Genomic DNA, 25,002 nt, shown 5'->3' with positions numbered 1-25,002 from the left:
GCTACAGAAACCATTGACCATGCCCCACTGCTTTGTTAATTTGATGAAAGATAGTGTTACTTTTCTGCTGTTTAGATTTGAACCAAATTGCTGTCTTAACTGTTGGATGTGTAACTGAGTTAACAGGGCAGGTACATTTAAAAAAAAAAAAAAGTATGCTTTATTGACAGGTAGCTGTTCAGTCCTGCCCTCATTCCTTGAACTTGAAATCCTGAAGTGGATCAAAAACTACTTAGCTTGTTTGGATTTTGCTCACATTGTTCATCACAAAGTTACAAAAATGTTAATGAGTAGAAATTTTAAAATGGGCGCATCCTGTAATAGCCAACTGTCCTTGTTCATCAATACATCCATCTAACTTGTAGCTTGATTAACCAATAAGTATCTCAGTATTATGTAATCAATTGAACTGATAGCTTGTGTAATCATTGTGTCCCTATAAGAGAATGGTCACAAGTATAGTACCCATTGGTTGAGTTACCAAATCTAGGTCAAATTAGATCTAACTCATTACAAATCACTGTTCAGGGAAATGAAGAATGTGAGTTGGAATAAAACAATTTGAGTTTATTATTTAAAAATTCCATTATAAACATGCATTCAGCTGCATAACTTGTCATGAAGCACAAAACCCCATTTGGTCTTAGCCCTCTACCAACCAAAAATGTATTCATTTTTCAACAAGTAAAAGTTAGGAATCATGCTGTCCTTAAACAAGGATGAGTTCAGAAAATAATCACACTATACAGAGACTGTCTTCATAAGTTTGTAGTTGCTGAGAGGTGAAAATTGGCAAATTCATTTAATAAAATGGGATATGCTTATTCTATAGTCACTATTTTAAAACCATAACTTTTAAATCTCATGGGAAAACAAATCTCTAAGAACCAGCAAGCTGTATTTTGTTAGTATCTATCTCTGTTCCTCATGACTCGAAATCTTCAGCATCTAAAGCAGTTTTCAGTGCAGATGCATTCAGAGGAGTGCTAAAAAAAAATATTGGTGGTTAGTTAGGAAACTTTAATCTAAAAATTAGATTTGCAATAGGAGCTTGACCTGAAAACTAAGAAGTGAAGCCTTGCAATTACTGACTTTGTTTTTAGTATCAAATCTTTTTACTTCCTAGTATGGATTCACATTCCATTCTGGCAAACGATCAGAACTTCCATTGGCAGGAAGTTAATACATTATTGTGCACAGACCATAAGTGCTCTCTGAAAATTTGAATGATTTCCTTGATGAGGGGTCATTAAAAAAAATTACCAGGTGTTTCATAGACTTAACTTAGTCTGAATGTCAGAAGTTGATCTTTGATTGGATGAACATATTCCCTATAACACTAGGTCAGTATTTAATGTGGAATAATACACAAACCCATATGGTACAGCGACAGCATAATTTTTCACTTTATTTCCTGCCATGTTTGACTCAGTGTAGTGGAAAACAATTAGAGCCTTTTAAAAGAGAGACTGCTGAAACAGAATGTTTTACATTTTTTTTAACAATAGAATAGGAGGTTTTTTAGACAAGTGGTAGTAGAAAGGTAAAGCTTAATTTTTTTTCAACAGTTCTAGTCACAGATAAAATTAGGAATACTTAACTACTTTAAGAAGTATTGTAACAATTGTGAAATGTATTAAGCCTTTTAAATAGAATATGAGGTGGAGAGGAATTCATTCTGAGATTTCCAGGCAATGCATTTGGAAAGCTTTTGATTTAAGAGAGAAATTCCCCTGGATCTTCCAGATATGAAGGATTCCAAGTATCTGTTTTAAACATAAAGATGATTATGAATCTATTGCAACATCTCATTTTGTTTTATAACTCAACTATGACAGACTCCAATAATCTTGAAATATGGATTGTCACTTATTTTTGTACACTGTCTAGTACAGGGGAGCACTGACTTGATTTGAAGCATCTAGTCATTACCACAATGTAAATGATTAATAATAAAGAAGAAACTCTATCAATGGAATATGTTGGACTAATATAAGATTCTGAAACTTGAGCAACTCACGTTACTAGCATATATTTATATTTGTTTGTGGCCAAGTGTTAGCTGATGCATTTGGAAAAGATATTATATATGCTGCATATTGTTGTCTTATTGTTTAGAATGGCCCTTTGGAAGCTTAACTAAAATATTTCCTAATTTTTTCCTCCCTCATGGATGCATGTTGATTTGTTACCGTGGGGTTCCACATAAGTGCTGGCCTGCTGGCTATATTTTATTTATGGTCCGTGTATTATTCATTTGTTCTGGAGTGAAAAATGCAATGTGGAATTGCCAAACAGATACAGGGACATAAAGTAGGTCATGTTTGGGGCTTGCAAACCTTGAGTGTCTAATGACTATTTTCATATGTTCTATAGATTTTAAATCATGGATTGCAATTTCCTGTTAAAATTATTTTCCAATTGTTCAGATAGTCTGGAATGAACTGTTAATCTTTTAAATCTTATCTCCTCACCACGGTAGTTTAAAGCTAATCATTTTTCAATATTAACTACATTATTTTGAGGAAGAAGAGCAAATGTTTCAGGTGTTTGGTAGTTAGGTTAGTTTCTGATTGATTGTGTGGTAGAAAAGATCCACGGCTCAGTTTAAGTGCATGTGATATGTCAAGTTGTCATACATCCAAAATGCAGGACATTTAAAAATAAATTAAATCACTATATACGAACGATCTTAAACTCCATTTGCCCAGCATGGGTAGGAATCTTTTGCTAAGTGAGTGCTATCAACTTCTGCAGAATCTCACCTTTCATCTAAAATTTGGCATGCTTACAGTTGCAAAGAAAACCTTCCAAATATGAACTGAGTTTAAACTGTGAAGTGATGTCATCATAAACCTGCAAAGTTAACTCTGTTGTCAGGATGATGGAGCTGTCACTCCTGTGTGGGAGCTCTTAGTTGCTGGCTGCTGTTGGAATGGTTGTACACATGGGGCGTGCAGAGGCACTGACTGTTAGGTTTAGGGTCCCCTGCTCTCTTGCATCTCCTAAAACAGGATGCCTGCAGGCTCCCCACTCTTCCCATCAAAGGGGTCTGTAATCACTTGTTTAAGGTGAGACAGTCTACACTTAAGTGTTTTGGGAGAACTTTCAGCATTAATTTATTTGTGGGAGAGGTAGCATACATTGTTTGGGGGACGAGGGGGGGGGAAGAGTGCAGAAAAGTGGCCCACCACTGTTCGGTTTATTGGAGATAGTATTAATTTCTTGTGTACATGTTGGTGGAAAAATTAATTGACATTAGTGCTTGCATCTCCAATTCGATGCCTGACCCTACAGAGAGTTTGGCCAGCAGGAGAGTGAGGTCTTTAGGCCCAATGAGCAGGACATACTTGACTGGGTAGGTGTAAATTGGGAGGGACATGGCTTAGGACACTGGTGTATTTCAGCTAGGAGAGTGGGTTTAATTATTGGGCATCTTGGTGTTAAAACATTTTTAAATTCTGTAAGTGTGGAATCAATTTCTTTGAGGTTACAGAACATATTGCATTAAAATATGTAACTGTGCGGTAACTGAGAATAACTTCATCCCATAAATGGTAACTTTTACTATAAAGTGTATATATGATTAGAAAGCAGGGTCTGTGTAAGCTTTTCACATTCTACTCTTTTAGTGACATTTTAAAATTAAATAGAATTATTATATACTTACAAGAAGTCATTATTTTTTTAAATTGTATTTAGCCTCGGTTAACATTAATAGGTTGACAAATTATTTGAAACTTATCTGTATTTTCCCAATAAGTACAATTGCATTGTTTCCTTTTAGAGTAGCTCTAAAAGCATTTAATTATAAGCTACACCAAAGTAACCCAAATTGTTCTCCTTAATTGACCACTTGCATTTGAAATTTGTTCTGAAATTAAAGCATCTGTGTGGAAAACTAGGGGGAAAAAATTGAGGTGATATCTATGCTATCCTGTTCCAATCCTGCAAGGTTATGTAACTGAAATGGTGTTTCATTACATTTCACTGCAGAACAACAAAAGTAATTAGACATCCCTTAGGCATAAGACATAAAGCATATTAAAAACAGAAATATAACCTCATAATCAAATTAATGTTCTGTGCTGGATGTCTTTGAAATTAAGTTTTATAAATACGGTTTCAGAAGGGTTACGTCTAAGGTCAGGAATAAAAGCATTCCACAAACTGAGGCACACAGGTGTAAAAATCTGAACAATATCCATTCTCTGCAGACCCCAGTCTTCAGAAGTCCCATATGTTTTCAATAGTCCATAAGCTACACCCTAAAATATAGTCCATTGGTATCATTAGGTGGGCAAAATCTCTTCCTGAGTTTTGGATGATAAAAAGTTATGGTGGACCTTCCTGCAGAATAGATTAGTGGTAGAACTGAACCTATTTTTTTTTTTTTAAATTCCTTATATGCAAACTTTTGTTATATAATTTAAATGAAAGTTAACACACTTTGATTATTTTATTTAGCACATTGTTCATTAATAAGCAAAAAAGAGTATTTTGGTATCATGTTAAACATTAATTTCAAATCTAAATCTACAAAATATATAATTAAACCACTTCTGCCATCTAAATACCACATAATGTTTTTTTGAAGCTTTTTCGATGCTACTAATGTTGTATGTTCTGCCATAACATTGAGTGACATATCAAGCCTACAATAATATAAAATGGGTAACTTATTAACAATCCAGTGTTCCACATCTAACTGGAATGTCATCATCTGAACTGTCATCCATACTAACTTTCACATCCTCCTCATTTGTGTTCTCATTTATTTGCAGCCTACATGCTGGAGAGCATTTGAGTCCATTTGCAAGGCACTAGAAAACAGGGAGTTTATATTCTGTATTACATTTACAAGCTATCAGCTGCAACACTGCTTCAGGGGTGGGTGGGCCTTTCATCCATTCTGTTGTCAGTTCACCCTCCTCCATGACCCAGCCATGCCATGTTTCAGGGCTGGGTATGACAGGATACTTCTCCAGGCTCCTTCACCAGACAGCAGTCTGGTAATTGGCACACAAAACATGAAGTTAGTGGAAGTCTTTCCATGGAGGCAGCTAGCCAGATTCAGCATCTCCCTTCTTAGCATGGAACAGCTGGTATCTTAGCTCATTCCCCTCTGTGATATTTGACCAAGCTGCATACGTTCTATAGGTGAATTTTTGAAGAGAGAGATCTGCAGACAAGACCCAGTGTTGCCCTAGCTCTGCCAGTGCTCTCTGAGAGAGTCTTTTCTCTGGTGATCAGCTTTAGGCCAATCACCTCCCGACATTCTGCAAAATGTGTTAACAGAATCACATCCAGTGAATGCATGCATTCCTAACATTCTAGTGTGCCAAGGTTGCTTGCTTCTATATACTTCATGCACTTTTTTTGATACCACATCTTATGTAGATTTTGCTGATGTCCCTGAAAAGAGGAAGAGTAAGAATTACCACATCAGTGTCCACAGATGCAATAACTAATTCATGGTTCTTTGATGCATGCTTTACATGTAACATAATCAGAGTGTCTGTCTCTTCTTGTGAAGACTAAGTTCAGAAAGTTTGATGCCCCTTCTCTGGTTAAACTTGTTACAATCTTTCTGGCATGTCACACTGTTTTCTCACTTAGTTTCTCCAGGAAATGGGGCTTTTTCAATTCATCACGTAAGAACTTGATGAGAGCAGTCTTGCTGGTATAACATCCAAGAACGCTGTGTCTCCATTGTTGGATCTTGTAACTAGATATAATGTTGTTCAGTAGTCCTCCAGGGCCAGACCTTCTGTTTCCCCTCCCTGAATTTTTAATAGAGATATTATTTTACACTTCAAAGATCATATCTATGCTGTTGTTGTCAGTTCCAGTCTTCAAGACTGACAGACATGCTCTGACAGATCACTATGTTTTGTTCTCAACATTTATTTTCTGTACAATAGCCATTCCATTTCTGATGCAGGCAGAATGACTAGGTATTGTAAGCTGTTGTTACTCTTTTTTTTTTTTTTTTTTTTTTTTTCCCCCTCTTCTCTCAAGATTCCTTGCCAGGGCTGCTTTGTCTTCCTCATAGTGCTGTCAAAGTTGGAGAGAGCCCAGGGCAGTTGTCCTAAGGGGTGTTGCAACACTTCCCTCATGTCCAAATTCCTCCTTGCTGCTACCAAAAACATATGGCCAAAAAACCTTGTGATCTGCCTTTATATAATCTTCTTTGAGGCTTTTGTTTTACTGGATTTCTGTGTCGTTGCATGTCTTCAGTTTTTGCTTTGGCAGACTGTCATAGATGTTCTGGGTTGGGTGCACAGTTTCTAGCCAGTTACATGTCGATGCTGTGTATGCACCTTCTCCTTTCTCGTTTGCATGTAACAGATCCTCTCAAATGCCTGCAGGAGCTACAGAATCAGTGGAGACAGCCTAACTCATTTGTCTCTGAAAAGGGATTTACGCCGTCTTCTCCAGTGTATCCATCTGTGACTTCTTCTTCATCTCTCTGTATGCCTGATGGTTCTGCATGAGATATGCCAGGTGTTTAGACCTTGATCATTTGTCTTAGTTTCTTCAGACAAGTACTTCTGCACCCTGCCCCAGCTGTAAGACCGAATCCTTTGGTTTCGCCTGCTGTCTGTGTGCCCTTATTGACAGTCTCTTCGCTGGCTTGATCCCCAGTGGTTTGATAACCTCATCTGTATAAAGAAGCCTCCTCTTTTTTTAAAATTATCATACACCTCAGGATGTTCTATTTCAGCCATGTCATTTGTGTGTAGTATACGAACAGACATCTTGCATAATTCTGCTTATCTTAAGCAAAGTACCAGGGTATCATTGCTCTTACCATTGCTAGGTGAAGAAGCCAGTCACCTTCTCTGGATACGCAAATAGGCCCAAGAGCCACCTCAACCACATCAGTGTAGTTAATCCAGAATGCTGATAGCCTGCCATTTTCATGCTTCAAGAAGTTCAGGTGTGTGTTGAAAGCTGAAAGATCATCAAACATCTGTCCTGTGTTTGGACATCATTCAGCTGTTCCTGTGTAGTGTTGCTGCACATCTTTTCCATCTGGATTATTGTCATTGAGGCTTTAAGTGAACCAGGTGGTGGTCATTCAGATATAAAAGCAGGGCCTCATACACTGATTTATGTAGTCTGACAGCTCAATTGTAGTTTTGTCCCTCCAGTATGCTGCCGATGGAACCTTCAGCAATAATACTGAACTCAACTGTGGGACCAACATCCTGGAATCTTTTCCCAATGATCAGAGACATATTGCATATGTGTGAAATGTTCCCATTCTGATTATGGACTTGAGTTTGTCATCCTTCCACAGTATTTCTGCAGCCTTGGCATACAGTGCCTGGTGAGGCACATGTTCAATCTTTCAAGTCAAGTTTTTCCAGTGTTTTCGGTCTTCAGGATTTCATACACCATAGACACCTCCATTGCTGGCACATTTCTGGTTTCCCAAAAACCCAACACTGACCTGAGTCTCACTGCGCATGCATGGACGTTAAGCCAGTCCAGGAGCTGACCATCTGGTCATTTACATTTGTTTGCCTGACCAGAGACCACACTTGGTTCTTAATTTGAGCATTGTGAATGGGCTCTTCATAGTCTGTCCCCACTGGTTCCATCTCAGGAGGGCCAGCTTGGTTACAGACGTTATCAGGAGGAAGCATTAGTGGTGGAGGGAGTGATGCTGTGATTTGTTTTTGTTTTATTTTATACTTTCTCTGCATGTGTAAGCTTATTGGATTGTCCAGGAGTTGGTATCTGAGGCTGCACTGCAATACCATTTATTCTGTGTGATGTCCCTGCACCACTGAGAGTCTCAAAGTCGGTGGATGTTATATGCGAAAGGTGGGGATGCAGGACAGAACATTGGATGGTATTGCCACGCCTGCCTTGTCCTCGTTAGCCAGTTTCTGTAGACAGAAGGCAATGTCCATTTCCTCCAGCCAACTATAGGATATCCCATAACCTAGTTGGTTGAGTATCTCATTGTCTGTGAGGTATTTCACTTACCATGGTAACAGGATTTGCTTGGCAGGTTTCTGCACACCTCCACTAACAGCATATATATGATCTTAGGGGAAAGGACAGTATGAGTCTTTGAATTTATGAACATGGTGTGCTCTTTTGTGTTCCCTGTTAATGCCATCTTGGTGTACTCATTGGGCCGCAGGTTGAGAACCACCGCTGTATAACAAGATCTGATACTGTGTATCAGCTGCTACCAGCTCCCTTGATGTAATAGCTAATCTCTTTCTGTTCATCTACTCTTCTGCTCTTTTCTGCACATCACTACTTGACTTGATCGATTGCTTGATGCAGTGGGTCACAGTCTTTTTCACATGCTTGGATACTTTGTCACAAAATATACTGACTTTTTCATAGTCCAGAGGATGATGATCCATTTCCCTTTTGATTTGTTAGATTTGTGGTCTGTGAAAGGAGCCTCCACATCTCATATCATGCATGTTTAGGCCTTTGCTGTTTGTGTATGCTTTTAGGGAACTTCTGAATTGGATTCCATGACTTATTCAGGAATCACAGGTGCATCACAGTCAAATCTGAAGCAAACAGAGGAAGAAATACATAAATCTTCGGTCACAATACCTTATTGTACACAACTACCTAAATATTAATTTTAACTTGAAAAAACAATAATGCCTGTGGGAACACAATAGTTTTTCATGTGAAGCGTGACCTCCCCCTTGTTGATAGGTTGTTGGCAGTTACCATGGCAACTCCCATGCAAATTAGACAAATTAGTATAGTTTTCATTTTTTTAATGAAATGTAATTACCCAAAATTAGGTGAAGATGTATTCATTTTTAGTCAAAATATGGGCATACCCATTTTTCACTCCATGCCTACACTTACATGTACATTTTCCATGGAAACAGGCCTAACTCCACCTTTCTGCTACCATGCAGAAAGGACCACCAGTATTTTTGCAGTGTCTATGCATGGACCTTTCAAAACTAGATGGGAATTTGCCAACACAGACGGGTACCAAAAGTTGTCCGTCTGGCTCATGGATAACAAGTATGAGATATAGAGGACCTGAAGATGGTTGAAGTAGTTGAGAACCTAGTTTAAATGCGTTTCTTGTTAAAACCAAAAGCTGAATCTCATTTCTCACTGCATCTTGTTTAGAGTAAGGTGCAAGGTAAAAGTTCCACTTCTGACAACATTTTCTGAACCCATTGCATTCTGCAGTCATGTTGGTAGCTCACAGTAAAGCACATCAGTTTAACCTGAGTTGTTAGTAAGATGGACCTCATCCAGCCTAATTAAAATGGTAGTTTACATTGACTAAAATATCACCTTGACCACGCCTGACACTTGTGTTCAAGTTATCTTACATAAAATCTGATTGAGTATTAATTGTATCTCTCTTCTTTAAACTATTGTATTACTGTGAGTAGTTATTTTGGTTGGGATTTTCATAAGTGCCTATGACTTGAGTGCAAGTCCCCTAGACTTTCAGTGGGGCTTGCTCTCCTATGCCCAGAATGACTTCTGCACCTCCTTTAAGATGTTACTAGGCTAGATTGCAATCAGGGCTGCCAAGTGGTTAAAAAAGTTAATCACAATTAATCGCGCTGTTAAACAGTAATAGAATAGCATTTATTTAAATATTTTGGGATGTTTTCTACATTTTCAAATATATTGATTTCAATTACAACACAGAATACAAAGTGTACAGTGTTCACGTTATATTTATTTTTGATTACAAATATTTGCACTGTAAAAACAAATTGTATTTTTCAATTCACCTAATACAAGTACTGTAGTGCAATCTCTTGATCATGGAAATTGCATTTACAAATGTAGAATTATGTACAAAAAATACTGCATTCAGAAATAACTGTAAAACTTTAGAGCCTACATGTCCACTCAGACCTACTTCAGCCAATGGCTCAGATAAACAAGTTTGGTTACAATTTGCAGGAGATAATGCTGCCTGCTTCTTGTTTGTGACCTGAAAGTGAGAACATGCGTTCGCATGGCACTGTTGTAGCCGGTGTCGCAAGATATTTACATGCCAGATGCGCTAAAGAGTCATATGTCCCTTCATGCTTCAACCATCATTCCAGAGGACATGCGTCCATGCTGATGACGGATTCTGCTCGATGACAATCCAAAGCAGAGTGGACTGACGCATGTTCATTTTTATCAGCTGAGTCAGATGCCACCAGCAGAAAGTTGATTTTCTTTTTTGGTGGTTCAGGTTGTGTTTCCACGTCTGAGTGTTGCTCTCTTAAGATTTCTGAAAGCATGCTCTGCGCCTCATCCCTCTCGGATTTTGGATGGCACTTCAGATTCTTAAACCTTGGGTCGAGAGCTGTAGCTATTTTTAGAAATCTCACATTTGTGTTTTGTGAAATCGGCAGTGAAAATGTTCTTAAAATGAACATGTGCTGGTTGGGTCATCATCCGAGACTGCTATAACATGAAATAAATGGCAGAATGTGCGTAAAACAAAACAGGAGACATACAATTCTTCTCCAAGGAGTTCAGTCACAAATTTAATTAACGCATTTTTTTTAATGAGCGTCATCAGCATGTCCTCTGGAATGGTGGCTGAAGCATGAAGGGGCATATGAATGGTTAGCATATCTAGCACATAAATACTTCGCAATGCTGGCTACAAAAGTGCCATGCGAACTCCTGTTCTCACTTTCAGGTGAGGTAAATAAGAAGCAGGCAGCAGTATCTCCCATAAATGTAAACAAACTTGTTTGTCTTAGCGATTGGCTGAACAAGAAGTAGGCCTGAGTGGACTTGTAGTCTCTAAAGTTTTACTTTGTTTTGTTTTTGAGTGCAGTTATGTAACAAAAATAATCTATATTTGTATGTTACACTTTCACGATAGAGATTGCACAACAGTACTTCTATGAGGTGAAAAAAGAAATAGCATTTTTCTAATCATTTTTACAGTGCAAATATTTGTAATAAAAATAATATAGTGAGCACTGTACACTTTGTATTCTGTGTTGTAATAGAAATCAATATATTTGAAAATGTAGAAAACATTACTATTTAATAAATTTCAATTGGTATTCTATTGTTTAACAGTGTGATTAATTGCGATTAATTTTTTTAACTCAAAAATTAATTCCGATTAATTGTGAGAGTTAACTGTGATTAATCGACAGCCCTATTTGCAGTATATTTTCCTGTTAGTTGTAGCTATGAAGAGAAACAAAATCTTGGCTTCATAGTTCTTTCCAGTGTTAGAAACACCTCTTGCTTAGAGTTTCATTATGACTTTTGTCTTGTCCTCTGGTTTAGCTGCATGTACAATTGTAAATGTTAGATGTTCAGACTTGGTGAGTTTGGATGGTTTGTGGCTTGGGCTCTTACATATCTTTGCAGCTACAAGCATATGTGTTGTAAATTGCTGTCTGCACACAGTCATGTGACTTGCTGCAAGTGCTTTCTCTGCAGTTCCTGTTGCCTGAATAGGTTTTCTGTAGCTCTTGTCTGACTCTAAACGCTCACTTCAAATCTCAACCTATGTATCTGCCTCTTGTATTACTTTGAATTTGTGCTTATCCTAGCTCTGTAGATAATTTTTGGGTTCCAACTTGTGGGAAAGATGATGTATCCCATACTGTGGGTATTGAATATACTTAAAAATTAAAAGAAGTTCAAAGTCACAAACTTAAATTTGACTATTTTGGGCTTGAACTCATATACAAAAGAACACATACAGACTTGAAAAGAGCCAAAGTACAGTCTTTAGTTTTTAAAACAGCACATTTGTAATTTAAAGTGTCTTTTTAATGGAAGATGCATAGTTGCTGTAAGTTGTTAGGTTCTTCTGGTACTTGTCCATATTTTGGTTAGAATTGCCCTCTTAAGTTGTTCACTTTGATATGTAGCTTCCTTAATGGAAGCCAGCAAGTGTATCAAAGGAGCTATTCTACCAAGAGATGAGTGTAACAAAGGTCTCAAGCTAAGCCCAATTAATAGGAATTTTAAATTATAACTTGTCTATTTAAATTTGGTTCAACTTGTCATTTCAACACTGATCAGGCTTTAGCTTGGCCAGTCACCTTCAGGGTGTTTTAAACAAAACATCTTTAAATTGCTGAAATATTCTTTGAAAATTAGCTGTTGATTATTCATTTCATAGTATTTAAAAAATTTACATTGAAATTAATTCACTTTCCATGCCTGTCTACACCAAACCTCTAACACTTGACCACTTTAAAATACTTTTAAAACCAGGTTTTAAAATGGTTCTGCTAACTGTGTTAAAGGCCTAGTGTGAAGAGCATGATTGAGCTTATTTGGGAATAAGTGGATGGGAAATAGTTATCTAGGACTGAAAGTTTTTACTCTTCCTATTTGTGCTGTTGTAGCAGCTCTAGTCCTGGGGCAGGATCCTGTTGTGCTAGGTGCTTTACAAACACACACACAACAAAGACAGTCATTGCCACAGCCTACGTCTAGGCTCATGTGATCAGGACATTTGCTTGATGCATCAGAGCTGGAAGAAACGGAGGATTGAGATGCTTGTGCTGGTTTTCTGCTACTGTTGTGTTGCTGATGCCCACATAGAATAATTCTAAATCTAGAAGCAAAACCATTAAATCTTTCTGGGGATGGTGAAGGGGGATAATCATGTGGGAAAATAGTCTATGAAGAGGATAGTAGTGGATAGGGCACTGGACTGGGGGTTCTGTTCCCACCTCTGCTTCTGACCTGCTGTGACTTTGGGCAAGTCACTCCACTTCTGTCTTCCTTAGGGTTTGTATCACCACCCATCAGTATAGTATCTGAGCATCTCTCCATACTTTTCTCCCCTCCCATCCTTTTTCTGTCTTTTTGGTTTAGACTGTAAAGTTTAGACTTTTTGGTCTCGACTAGTTTGGACTCTTTAGGGCAGGGATTCTTACTACACCTCTACCCCGATATAACATGACCCGATATAACATGAATTCGGATACAACGTAGTAAAGCAGCGCTCCGGGGGGAGTGGGGCTGCGCGCTCCGGTGGATCAAAGCAAGTTCAATATAATGCGGTTTCACCTATAATGCAGTAAGATTTTTTTGGCTCCCGAGGACAGCGTTATATCGAGGTAGAGGTGTATATGTACATGCCTAACACAATGGGACTCTTGTTTGGAGCCCTCTGGACCCTACTGCAATAAAAATAAAAGCAAAAATTTTAAAAATATTTACATACAAGTTTTATTGAATTTATAAGGAAGATATCAGAACTGATTCCAAATTCTCTTGCTTGAGAACACTTAATTTTAGTTACATTAGGCCCTGTGCCACTGTGTCGTTGCCTTGGGCCTTGCCTACATAGGGGATTAAGTTTCATTGTGACACCCACTAATTGGTGTACAGTACATAAGTCGTAGTAATTGCATGCACATGACTCAGTTTGCCCCATTGTGTGTACACAGTAGAGCTTGGGGCACACTAAGCACATGGCATTTTGGGACAGTATCCTATGGGCCTTTGCTTTGATGCTGAACAGTGTGAATTCTGGATTTTTTTCCTCACTGCATGCTGTGGCATATATAGTGGAAGTCAGATGGAAGCTAGTGGAATTCTAGGTCTTGGGGTCAAATTTTAAAAATCCCATGACTTTGCTCTCTCCATCCCGTGTTGGTCAGGGACACAACCCTATGCTCCAGGTGTCCCTAAACCTCTGACTGCCAGAAGCTGGGACTGAATGATAAGGAGTGGATTGTTTGATAACTGCTCTATTCTGTTCATGATCTTTGAAGCATGAGGCACGACCACTGTCAGAAACAGGAGAGTGGGCTAGATGCACCATTGGTCTGATCCAGTGTGACAATGCTTATCCTTCTCTTTTTGCGGGGGAGGGAGACTGGAACTAGTGCCATTTTTGAATTGCTGTCAGCCAGCATGGACCCAGCAATGCTCTGTGTTACTGTGTTTGCAACTGTAAATACGCAGAGTCTGTTTGGGCTTTATTTGAGCTCTTGGAGCCAAGTGGCTTTGGTTTTGAACTTCACCCATTGCACCACCAAGCAGATGAGGCAGTAGCAGCAGCGGAGGGAGGAAAACAAGGATAACACCATGCAACTGCTACTACAGGAGCTATTAATGGAGCAGCTTCATACAGTGCAGCACTGTTTCTTGGCTCAGAAAATGAGCTTTGATTGGTGGGAAAGGATCATTCTGCAGACCTGGGGTGATCAGCTGTTGCGAGAGAACTTCAGGAAGGCGAAGGCAACCTATCTTGAGATGTGTGCTGAACTAGCCCTGGAGCTGTAATGGTAGCATGCCAACATGCAGTGCCCCATATCTGCGGAGAAGTGGGTCATCATCGCCATCTGGAAGCTGGCTGCTCCCGAATGTTACTGGTCCATAGTCATGCCCAGGTGTGATGCCATGCATAGGACTCAGCATTTCTCAATTATCACTACCGTGGCTGCCTGAGGCCACCAAAGGCTTTCCTTGCAGCTACAGCCTCCTGGGATGTGATTTGGGGGAAGGGGACAAAGTAGCAGCCCTTCCCACTCCCTGTTGTTCCTGGATGCACTGCCTTGGTGTTGATTGTTGGGGCCACCAGCAAGGGTTGGGTCCTGCCCACCTCTGGAGACAACTGGGGCACAGTGCAGGAGGACCAGGCAGCTGGTGAGTTCCTCACATTCCCAGGGGCAGCTGAGCTCAGGCTTTGGGCTTCAGCCCTGAGGTGGCGGGGTGGCAAGCTCTGGCTGAGAGGCTTCAGGCTTCATCCCCAGGCTCCAGCTGCGTGGCGTCAGGTCCCAGGCTCTGGATGCGGGCTTCGGGCTCTGGCCATGGGGCTCAAGTGCCCCCTGTTGCCTCCCCAAAACCATCATCCAGAGCTTAATTTGTCCCCTGGCTTGGCAGGGCTGAGAGAGTCTGCTGTGAAAAGTGATACTTGTATGTTTGTTAATATCACTTTTCACAGCAAACTTACTAGTTAGCAATAAGTGAATTACAATGATTTGGACGTGTGTGTGTGTATATATTTATTTGTTTTTTCCTAAAGCTAATTACGTATTTTAGAAAAAAGTGTGAGTGCCGCCACTAACACTTTGCGGCCATCAAAAAATTTGTCTTTAGAACCCCTGCATTAAGTACTGTTGCACCGAGTTTTAAAGATTGCTATTGATTTTTACATGCAGGGAGGTCTTAAATTGTATTAGGACAATCAGTGAGACTAATCTGCCTATCATTTGCCTCATGTATCAGAGTTCTAGTTTTATAAATGGAAAAGTGTATTTTTCTATGATGCTCCAAAGCACAGTTGACTACTTTTCAGGGTGGTTTGGAAAGGTTCTCAATGCTAGGATGTTTCCATAGGTGTCCACACCTCCATTTGAAAATTGTTAGGGGTCTGCAAATGAAAATAAATTGAAAACCACTGCTTTACAGCGTCTTTGGTCATGGCAACGCTGTCTGGCCACGCGAATGCTCTCTTTGGGTAGCTCCCTGTCATTTCCTCTCAAACTTCAAATACAACCTCCAGCTGTCTATTTTTTCAGGTGGTTTTGAGGAATCTGTAGTGAGGTCTGGGACCTCAAAGATGGTAGATGATATGTGTATGTGTTTGAAGATTGCTAGATTGGGATTTTTTCAATGTGCACTGTATGCTGTTTGGGTGTGCAGTGGTGTGTGGCAGACTGGTGTTGGGAATTGTGTTACTGGTCTGTCTTTGCAGTTTTGATGTGCCTTGGGATGTTCTTATATGGGTCGGAGGGGTTAGTGAAGGGCATCTGGGGTGAGCTGTAAAGTAATCCCCTCTACATCCACTTTGCGCTGTCGTGACGAGGAGCAGAGAATGGCCTTATTTAAAAAGGCAAAGGGCAGATCAGAGATGCTGTGAAGTTATTCATCAAGTTGGTACTCCCCGAAATGCAGCAGGAGTGAATTGTGAGCTATACCAAGGCAGTGACTGTGCCGCTATCCCACATGATGTCTATACCAAAATCAAGCAATTTCTCAATCTTAGGTTCTTTATCTTCCCTGCAGATGTGCTGGAAGCACAGAGAAAGATAGGGTTCTGCACTGGTTATTTGAAGCCTTAACTGCACCCAGTCTTTCTATGCAAGTCTCTGAAAAGCCATTATGAGCAGTATGGCTGTTCTATCCTTAGAGTAAACATCTTTTCATGTATAAATGTGTGCTACAGAGTATGTATACTTCAGCTGTAGCCTTAGTACCTTTATGGGCAAGCAATGTCCATGTCTACCTCATGTAAACTGAGAATACTAACCAAACTTTTCCTGTAACTAGTGACTCAAACAGTTGAATTTAGCGCAACTGAATGTTTTTTCATTATTCAAATATGCTGCCAGAGGGCAGGTGAGGTAGAGGTTGCAGCTGTGCCTTGGTGCCATATACCATCTGGATCAGGTGAATAGTTTTTTGGGACATGGGGATGACATTTGGCAAACAGGAGAGGTGCAGGGAGGTGAAAAGGAAATAGGTATGTAGATGGGTGTGTCTCCTCCATGGCAGGGGCTTATAAACAATTGATGGTTGGGGCTTTAGCATGAGACAGAAGCTGATTGCCCAGCTGTTTAAGACACCATTGTGAAAATGTCTGCTGGGGGCGGGAATGAATGAAGGTGGGACAGCATAGACCCAAGGGAGGCAGGAATTGAAGACTTAGTCTCCTAGCTCATATCTGCCAAAGATGGCTGCAGTAGTGGGGCACCTGGAACAGAAGTTAGCACAGCAGTATAATATAATAAATTGTAAAGATAGATATTTGCATACTGAGCTTCCCTTGATAGGATCTGCCTCCTAAGTCCTGGGCTGGGTTTCTAGCTGGGAATTGGGCTTCATTCCTGCACAGCAGGCCTCAGTGTCCTTAATTCCGAAGAGATCCTGGCTGTCCAGGGAGAGATGTTCATTACTCTCCTCTTAATCCACCTCTGACTCTTGCTGCTTCTACTCATCCCCAAGGGAGGAGGGTAGGGGGTTGCAGGGTCCACAACCTCCCTAGGTTCTGTAGTGATGTAATTGCTCACAATCCTGTCCAGCACCTCAGCAAAAAAAAAAGATTATATTTCCGTTGCCAGACTATTTCCTGACATCCCTGGTTTTAGTATAAAAACTTCCTGTATCATTGAAATTCCCCAGCAAGCAAAACCTCCAAAGGATATTACACTTACGTCTTGTGGATGCAGCACACTTTTCCAGCAATGACCTCAGTAGCACATTAAAATAGATAGCCTCTGGCCACTGTTAGCATCTCAGTATAAGGACATTGTTTGTAAGCACAAGTATGTTGGTCAAGACAAGCGAAGGGAAAGGAGACAGGAGAAAGGTAGAGTCCAAAATAGACTTATAGTAGTGACGTAGAGGTATTGAATAGTAGACACACAGTTTAGTCTTATTCTCCCAATGCTTGGGAGTCCTGTGGAGGTACCACATACCTTGGAAGGGACCCTGTTTTGCTTTAGTTACATCTGACTAAAGGAGCACCATTGCCTTTTTACAGGAGGGAGTGCTGTGGTATAGGTTCTCTCTGAGAGGGCAGAACAGATGAACTTGGAAGATGTCCCCATCTGAAAAAGGAAGCAGTAAGGGACTTTTCCTCCTTTCTGCTACTGTGAATCTTTCCTTAAGTCCTCTGTCACTCTGTTTGGGAGTTCTGGGGAAAAGAGAATTGTGCAAAATCCAAAGGATGGTGCAAGAAGAGAATTTTAGGATGGGTGTTTGAGTTTTCAGATGTCAGTCAAATGTCATAGTTAATTGGATTAGTAATCCAGAGAAACTCAAGATTGTTTCCATTTCTTCTTGCCATGCTGACTCCATTTTAAAAAGCGAATGTGCCACTTGAAAGAATGGACTTCCCTTTTCACTTTGTTCCACCACGTTCTATTTTAAAATTCCATCTCACTTCCCTGTCACCACCTACACTGCAGCTCTGTCTCTACATCTGTGAAAGCTCAGACATACCCTAATGCAAACTTTCAGTCTCAAGTTCAGAAATATTTAAAGACTGAAAACAAAAGGTATAAGTTAACAATATAACACAGGCATTTAAAAACACATTCATAAAATATTTTCCTAAGAAGAAATAAGTAATCTTTTACTGTTTTCTAAACTGAGGTTTTATATTTCATAGCATCACTAGAATACATGTTAGCTTTCTGTATGTGCTGCAGTAAAGGATTAGGTATACCGCCTAATTATCAAAATAATTAAACAGCCTAATTCTGCCCACGGTTATATCTCCTGGACCTCATTGGCATCTGTGCATGTATATTTGGTCCTTTAACTTATGTTTACTACTTACACAGAAAAGCCAAGACTTTCTGCATCTTCATGTCAGACTTAATTTGTATACTTTCGTCCCCTTGCCTTGATTGAGATTCCTTTAGGTAAAAACTGTTAATTCACATTCATTCAATAGTTACTAGTTTTTCTTGGCTCTTATCTTCTTAGGCTTCTCTGGTGTGGGTGGAAACTTCCTGCATTTTCAGTCATCCAGATGTAGGCAAAAAAATCAAATAAATGAAGTGAAGTGAATCTACTATAACAGCTGTGCCTAAAGGGAAAGTATTTAGCCAGCATAGGAGAAAACTATATTCATTTAGATTTTGTAGTTTCGAGGGAAAGAGACATTTTTCTTTAGTTCCATCTGAAAATGGAGAGTTTAAAAAAATTGGTTTTAGAAAGTTTTTAAAATTGGCTTTAGTGTGGCTTGAAATAGATTTGATTTCAATTCTTGGTGTTTCTTTGCAGGTAACTTTCTGTAAATGTTATAGTTGGGCTTTAGTGCTTTCTCAAAACTTTCTTTAATAGACTTGCATTTTTAACTTTTTTTATACGGATATCAGACTTGTAAGGAAGTGTATATAAAGAGTGAACTACAGTATCTCTTCTTGCTAACACTTCATCAGAATAAGGAGGCAAAAATCTGTGGTAAACTCCCTATCATCTGGACACAAATTTATGTATCCTGTGTTCTAATTCTAGATAACTACAGTGAACTTGAAGTCTATAGCTGTGTGCAAGTATTGTATATAAATATTCTATAGATGACTTAAGGGGAAAGGTGAAAAAGGGGTTTTAAAAGTTTGGGTGTGATATTAAACTCCCCCCAACTGATACAACTACTACTTTTTTAATATAACTACTACTTTTGAGATCATAGAGTATTTCCAATTTTCTATATTTCAAATATACCTTTTTGTCAGGCTTCTTAGCAATGGGTTTGCAATATATATAAATTGACACTAAACTTAATGGGTGCAAACTAATGGTAGTTAACTGAAATGTTGGCAGCAAGCTACTTGTAATTCACTTGGTTTTCAGTACAGGTAGAAAACAAGTGAAAATGCTTCTCTTTTTTTAAAAAACCTGTTTTTGTTTCATTGTCCACTTGACTTGTCAACTCTGACTACATTCATTCTCAGTGGCCTCATGAGAAGCAGCATAAATTGCCTCACCCCTTTGCAGATTTTGAATTGGAGAACTGATTCAGGGAGTGAAAATATTCGTAAAATATTAAAGCCCTACATAATGTGGTTAGGTGTTATTTATCATTCTTCTCCAGACGCACCAATATTTAACACAACTAGTTTTATGCTTTTATCTATAAAATTGTAGTTTGAACATCAGCAAAGTTACTTTACAGTACCTGCTGTCTTCAGTGCAGTAGTTTATACTGTACCACTTTCCCATATGTAAGTATATGCTTTTCTACATGGTCCTCCTGAGCTAGCTCACTAATGAATCGTTCAGTGAACTCTTAGATGAGGATGTGTTGTCTGTACTGGTTGCTACTGAACACACAATGTGCTTTTAGTTGCTATGATAAAACTATTTGAATCTGGCATCAGTTCCTTTTGGATACATGGTTACAGATGCTTTATTTCAGTGTCAGTTAAAAATGTCAACAGCCACAATGTCTTTTTGATCCATATTTGGCTAATGAATAGTTGATGCATTTCATACTGTACAGCTCCATGACTAAAGGCCAGGCATTCTTTCCAAACTGTTTTTTAAAGATTTTTTTCACCTTTCTTTTTCAAAACTGAACAACTTACCAGTAACTGTTGTCTGTCTGTGCTATAATGGAAACCCATTCCCCATATGTGACAGACTAATCACATTGTTTCAAGCATCAGTGGGAGGTACTCAGATACCAAATTGATTAATCTTGAATACTGTGTGCAGATGTGGTCGCCCCATCTCAAAAAAAGATATATTGGAATTGGGAAAGATTCAGAAAAGGCCAACAAAAATTATTAGAGGTATGAAATGGCTTCCTTATGAGGAGAGAATAATAAGACTGGGACTTTTCAGCTTGCAAAAGAGATTGCTAAGGGGAGATATGATTGAGGTCTATAAAATCATGACTGGTGTAGAGAAAGTAGATAAGGAAGTGTTTACTATTTCTCATAACACAAGAACTAGGGGTCACCAAATGAAATTAATAGGCAGCAGGTTTAAAACAAATAAAAGGAGTTATTTCTTCACACAATGCACAGTCAACCTGCGGAACGTCTTGCCAGAGGATGTTGTGAAGGCCAAGACCATAACAGAACTAGACCAAAAAAGAGCTAGATATGTTCATGGAGGATAGGTCCATCAATGGCTATTAGCCAGGATGGGCAGGAATGGCGTCCCTAGCCTCTGTTTGCCAGAAGCTGGGAATGAGCAACAGGGGATGGATCACTTGATTACCTGTTCTGTTCATTCCCTCTGGGGCACCTGGCACTGGCCACTGTCAGAAGACAGGAATACTGGGCTAGATGGATCTTTGGTCTGACCCAGTAGGGCCATTCTTATGTTCTTAATGCAGTATCCCTGCTTGAGAACCACCAGGATATGTGTACCCCTGGGGGTACGCAGAGGTCTTCCAGGGGGGTACGTCAACTCCTCTAGATCAATTAACCTGGGTGTTGTGACCCCCCCCAAGAGGGTTGCAAGTGCAGGGCTGGCATTAGGGGGTGGCAAGTAGGGCAGTTGCCCAGGGCCCCACAAAGCTAAGTTACAAGCTTCAGCCGTGGGGCTTGGGCTTCAGATTCCTGAAAGGGGTACAGTAGTCTGGAAAGTGTGAGAACCACTAGTCTATAAACAACATACATCTTAAAGCATATGCTTAACCAGTAGGTATCTTTTATTGGTTTATTTTCAGTTGGTGCCATTTGCTGGCTGGTTGCACACCAGAAGCATTCTTGTGCTGCTTGTTCCTATTTTGCCAAACTCCAGTCTGATTTTTGCTTTCACATTTTACCCACAAACATTCATGGGTCTGAAATCATATTTTGTAGAGTCACATTTGTTAAAGGGCTAGGAAACAAGCTTGTTGCAGATTTGATAGAAACTTTATATCCCCTTGCAGTGTCAAGGAATGTTAATAAACAAAATTGCATACTTAGAATAGATTATTCTGTATCCTGGTTTGATATTCATGGAGGGACTGTTTGTGGTCCAACCTTTCCATTGTAGTAAAGCCACGTTGACCTCTTAAATATGACCTGTGCCTCTGATTCAGTAAACAGAAGCTTCTCCCCTGTGTAATGTTGGCAATGCACATTGATCTAAATTGTGAATCCATTCAATGCCCTTGTTGAATATCACTCATCTGCCCTGCTTTCTCTTCTCCCCTACATAGCCTAACTCAATTAGAACGAAACTAATATCGTTATCTTGGTGTCCCTTCAATATGCTGCAGGAATGTGAATTTTTCTCATTTCAGTGCTTCTGGATAGTCTGCTCAATATATGGGAGTTTGAGCATAAATATTGGCACCTCAGGCTTCCTACTGTAATCTAATATCTACATTAAGAAATATCCCAGATAGGTCCTTGGAAATTATATAAGTTTTTAGTCTTAAATAATTTTTTAGAAGAATATGCATGTCACCTTTAATTTGTTTAGTAATTTTTCCATTTCCCTTCATGACCCCCTCAGTCTCTTTGCTTACATTCTGCAGAGGGAGAAAGCATTCTCTCAGAACATGCAAATTTCCCAGCAATTGGGAAGAGTCCTTGCTCCAGTCTTGCTAAAGCTGCTGGCTGCTTCCTTGGTTTTCTCCACACCTCCTTTCTCCACATTTTTCCATGTTCATCTCTTGCTGACTTACCCCTTAGCCCATCTTCTTTGCGGCAGATAATTCTGCTACACTTGTATCCTTGACAGTTCTTTTTAAAAAGAATTCTTGCAAATATCTCCTGACTCATCCCTTGATAAATAGGAGTGTGTGTATATACATTTTATTGGGTGAAGTTACTCCACGTGTAATAGTGTCTTAATTTTAGATTGCTGGAAACAAGACTTGTAGTAATTTGTGAGCTTGAATGTAACAAGTCAGTTTGGGTTCTTTTGATGAGTTTAAAGTTTAGCCTTCCGCCTTACTTTGACACTATTTTATGGGCCAAATTCAGTTGCTGTATGTCAGCATAGCTCCAAAGGAGTCACTAACACTATTCCCATTTATATAATTAAGGATCTGACCCTAAATATCCATCTGTGATTTTGATTAAAATTGTGCTGTGAAGCACATGACCGAATGTTCTTTGCAAGGATATTAGAGAGACAATATTGGTGCGGGAATATCTGGTATTGGACCCACTTCTGGTGACGAAAGACAAGCTTTCGAGTTATACAGAGGTCGTCTTCAGGTCTGAGGAAAGGAAAGGTACCTTCCGAGGTGTAGCTTAAAAGCATGTCTCTTTCAACAACAGAAGTTGGCCCAGTAAAAGATGTTACCTCACCCACCTTCTCTCTATCATCATGGGACCAACACAGCTGCAGCAACACTGCAGACTTCTGAAGAGTCTGTCCTTGTGAAGAGTGGGGAAAAAAGTGTAGGACCTGGGACGATTTATTAAACCATCAGAACTTTTCAGAAAAAGAAATGACACAAAAATTATAGGATAGAATTAAACTAGTAAAACACAAAGTGTGGTAAGTCATTTTAAGATCATGTGCTAGTCATAGCAGGTTCACTTGCACGCTTGTGGTTTTTACTTCCGTGTGCACATGTAACAGGGCTGTGTTTCATGTCAGGTGACAACCTGCTTATTTGAAAAGAATCTGAAGCATTCCCAGATATCCACTCTCTAATTGTGAACTGAAATGCTTTTAAAAAATAGTTGCAATCTCCAATCATTAAATGAATACATGGGTAGACAGGAATGTTTTAAATTTTTTGTGTACCAACACTGGAGTTCAGACTTTCTAGTCCTGACAACATGAACTTCACCACAGTTCTTTTTTTTTTTTTAAAAGACTATTTTGAAAACATTCACAGACACGCTTATAGAACAAGACTTGAAAGCTGAATAAGACACTACCAAATACCACTTTCAAGTGGTAAACTGTCAAATAACCAGTGTTCAAAGTATTTCAGCTGCAGTACAGACACTTCACCTCTCTAGAGAAGAGAGATAAGAATGAAGTTTGTAAGGCGCAATGAAAAACTACCTGAAATAAGAAGGGAGTTGGTTTGGACTCAGAGTATCAATGGTGACTTGCATCAAACTAGCCAAGTGTTCAGGTCAAGCAGTGTTCAGGTCAAGTGGCTTTTGTTGTAATGATAAACTTGATAGCGAACAATGTGTATTAGAAAAGTGTAGTTGACCTTTCAGTAACCTGGTTTGTTCTAATTTTCAGAAAAGTAATAAAGGCACAAGATATTCAGGACTGAAATTTACAACGGTCTTCAACAGGCCTGGAATAGCAAAATAGTTTGTTGCTCTAAGCTTGGACAACCCACATACAGGTTTTGACTTATTTTTTCCCCCAGTCAAATTTGTCATTATTAGGTGTCATCATTTCACTGGTCCTGAGTATGTGACCAGACTTTTAAATTCTCAGAACAGTCTATAATCCTGGGATGAATAGGGTGATCACAGGAATATTCTGGGGTCTTCTCCAGAAAGATTTAAGGGATTCTGATTTAAGGTTTGGTCAGTCAGCTTCGTTCATATGTAAATCTGAGGCCTGGAGAGGATAAGAGTAATGAATTGAAAATAACTTCTAACCTTATTTACAGGTTTCAGAATAGTAGCCTTGTTAGACTGTATCCGCAAAAAGAATAGGAGTACTTGTGGCACCTTAGAGACTAACAAATTTATTGTAGCATAAGCTTTCGTGGATTACAGCTCACTTCATCGGATGCATGTAGTGGAAAATACAGATGGAAGATAGACACACACAGACATACACAACATGAAACAATGGGTGTTACCATACACATTATAAGGAGAGTGATCAGTTAAGGTGAGCTGTTGTCAGCGGGAGAGAAAAATAACTGTTTGTAGTGGTAATGAAAATGGCCCATTTCCAGCACTTGACAAGGAGATAAGGAACTATGTGCGTGAGTGTGTGGGGGGTGGGGGGGGAGAGATAAGCATGGTGAAAGTTTTACTTTGTGTAATGGCCATCCACTCCCAGTCTTTATTCAAACTTAATTTAATGGTGTCCAATTTGCAAATTAATTCCAATTCAGCAGTCCCTCATTGGAGTCTGTTTTTTAAGTTTTTGTTGTAATATTGCGACTTTTAGGTCTGTAATTGAGTGGCCAGGGAGGTTGAAGTGTTCTCCAACTGGTTTTTGAATGTTATAATTCTTGATGTCTGATTTGTGTCCATTTATTCTTTTACGTAGAGACTGTCCGGTTTGGCCAATGTACCTGGCAGAGGGCATTGCTGGCACATATCACATTGGTAGATGTGCAAGTGAATAAGCCTCTGATAGTGTGGCTGACGTGATTAGGTCCTATGATGGTGTGCCCTGAATAGATATGTGGACAGAGTTGGCAATGGGCTTTGTTGCAAGGATAGGTTCCTGGGTTAGTGTTTTTGGTGTGTGGTTGCTGGTGAGTATTTGCTTCAGGTTTGGGGGCTGTCTGTAAGCAAGGACTGGCCTGTCTCCCAAGATCTGTGAGAGTGATGGATCGTCCTTCAGGATAGGTTGTAGATCCTTGATGATGCACTGGAGAGGTTTTAGTTGCGGGCTGTAGGTGATGGCTAGTGGCATTCTGTTACTTTCTTTGTTGGGCCTGTCCCGTAGTAGGTGACTTCTGGA

The 25,002-nt window shown here is 39.5% G+C and overlaps 1 protein-coding gene across 2 annotated transcripts in view; it reads left to right on the top strand.

The window, feature by feature from the left end:
* The window catches only part of SEPTIN7 (septin 7), a 115,029-nt gene that overhangs the window by 5,134 nt on the left and 84,893 nt on the right, over window positions 1-25,002 (top strand). The gene's annotated exons all lie outside the window — the stretch shown is intronic.

Source organism: Malaclemys terrapin, chromosome 2, assembly GCF_027887155.1.
Source record: "Malaclemys terrapin pileata isolate rMalTer1 chromosome 2, rMalTer1.hap1, whole genome shotgun sequence".
In the NCBI taxonomy this organism is placed as follows: Eukaryota; Metazoa; Chordata; order Testudines; family Emydidae; genus Malaclemys; species Malaclemys terrapin.
This window is presented reverse-complemented; position numbering and strand designations above follow the sequence as displayed.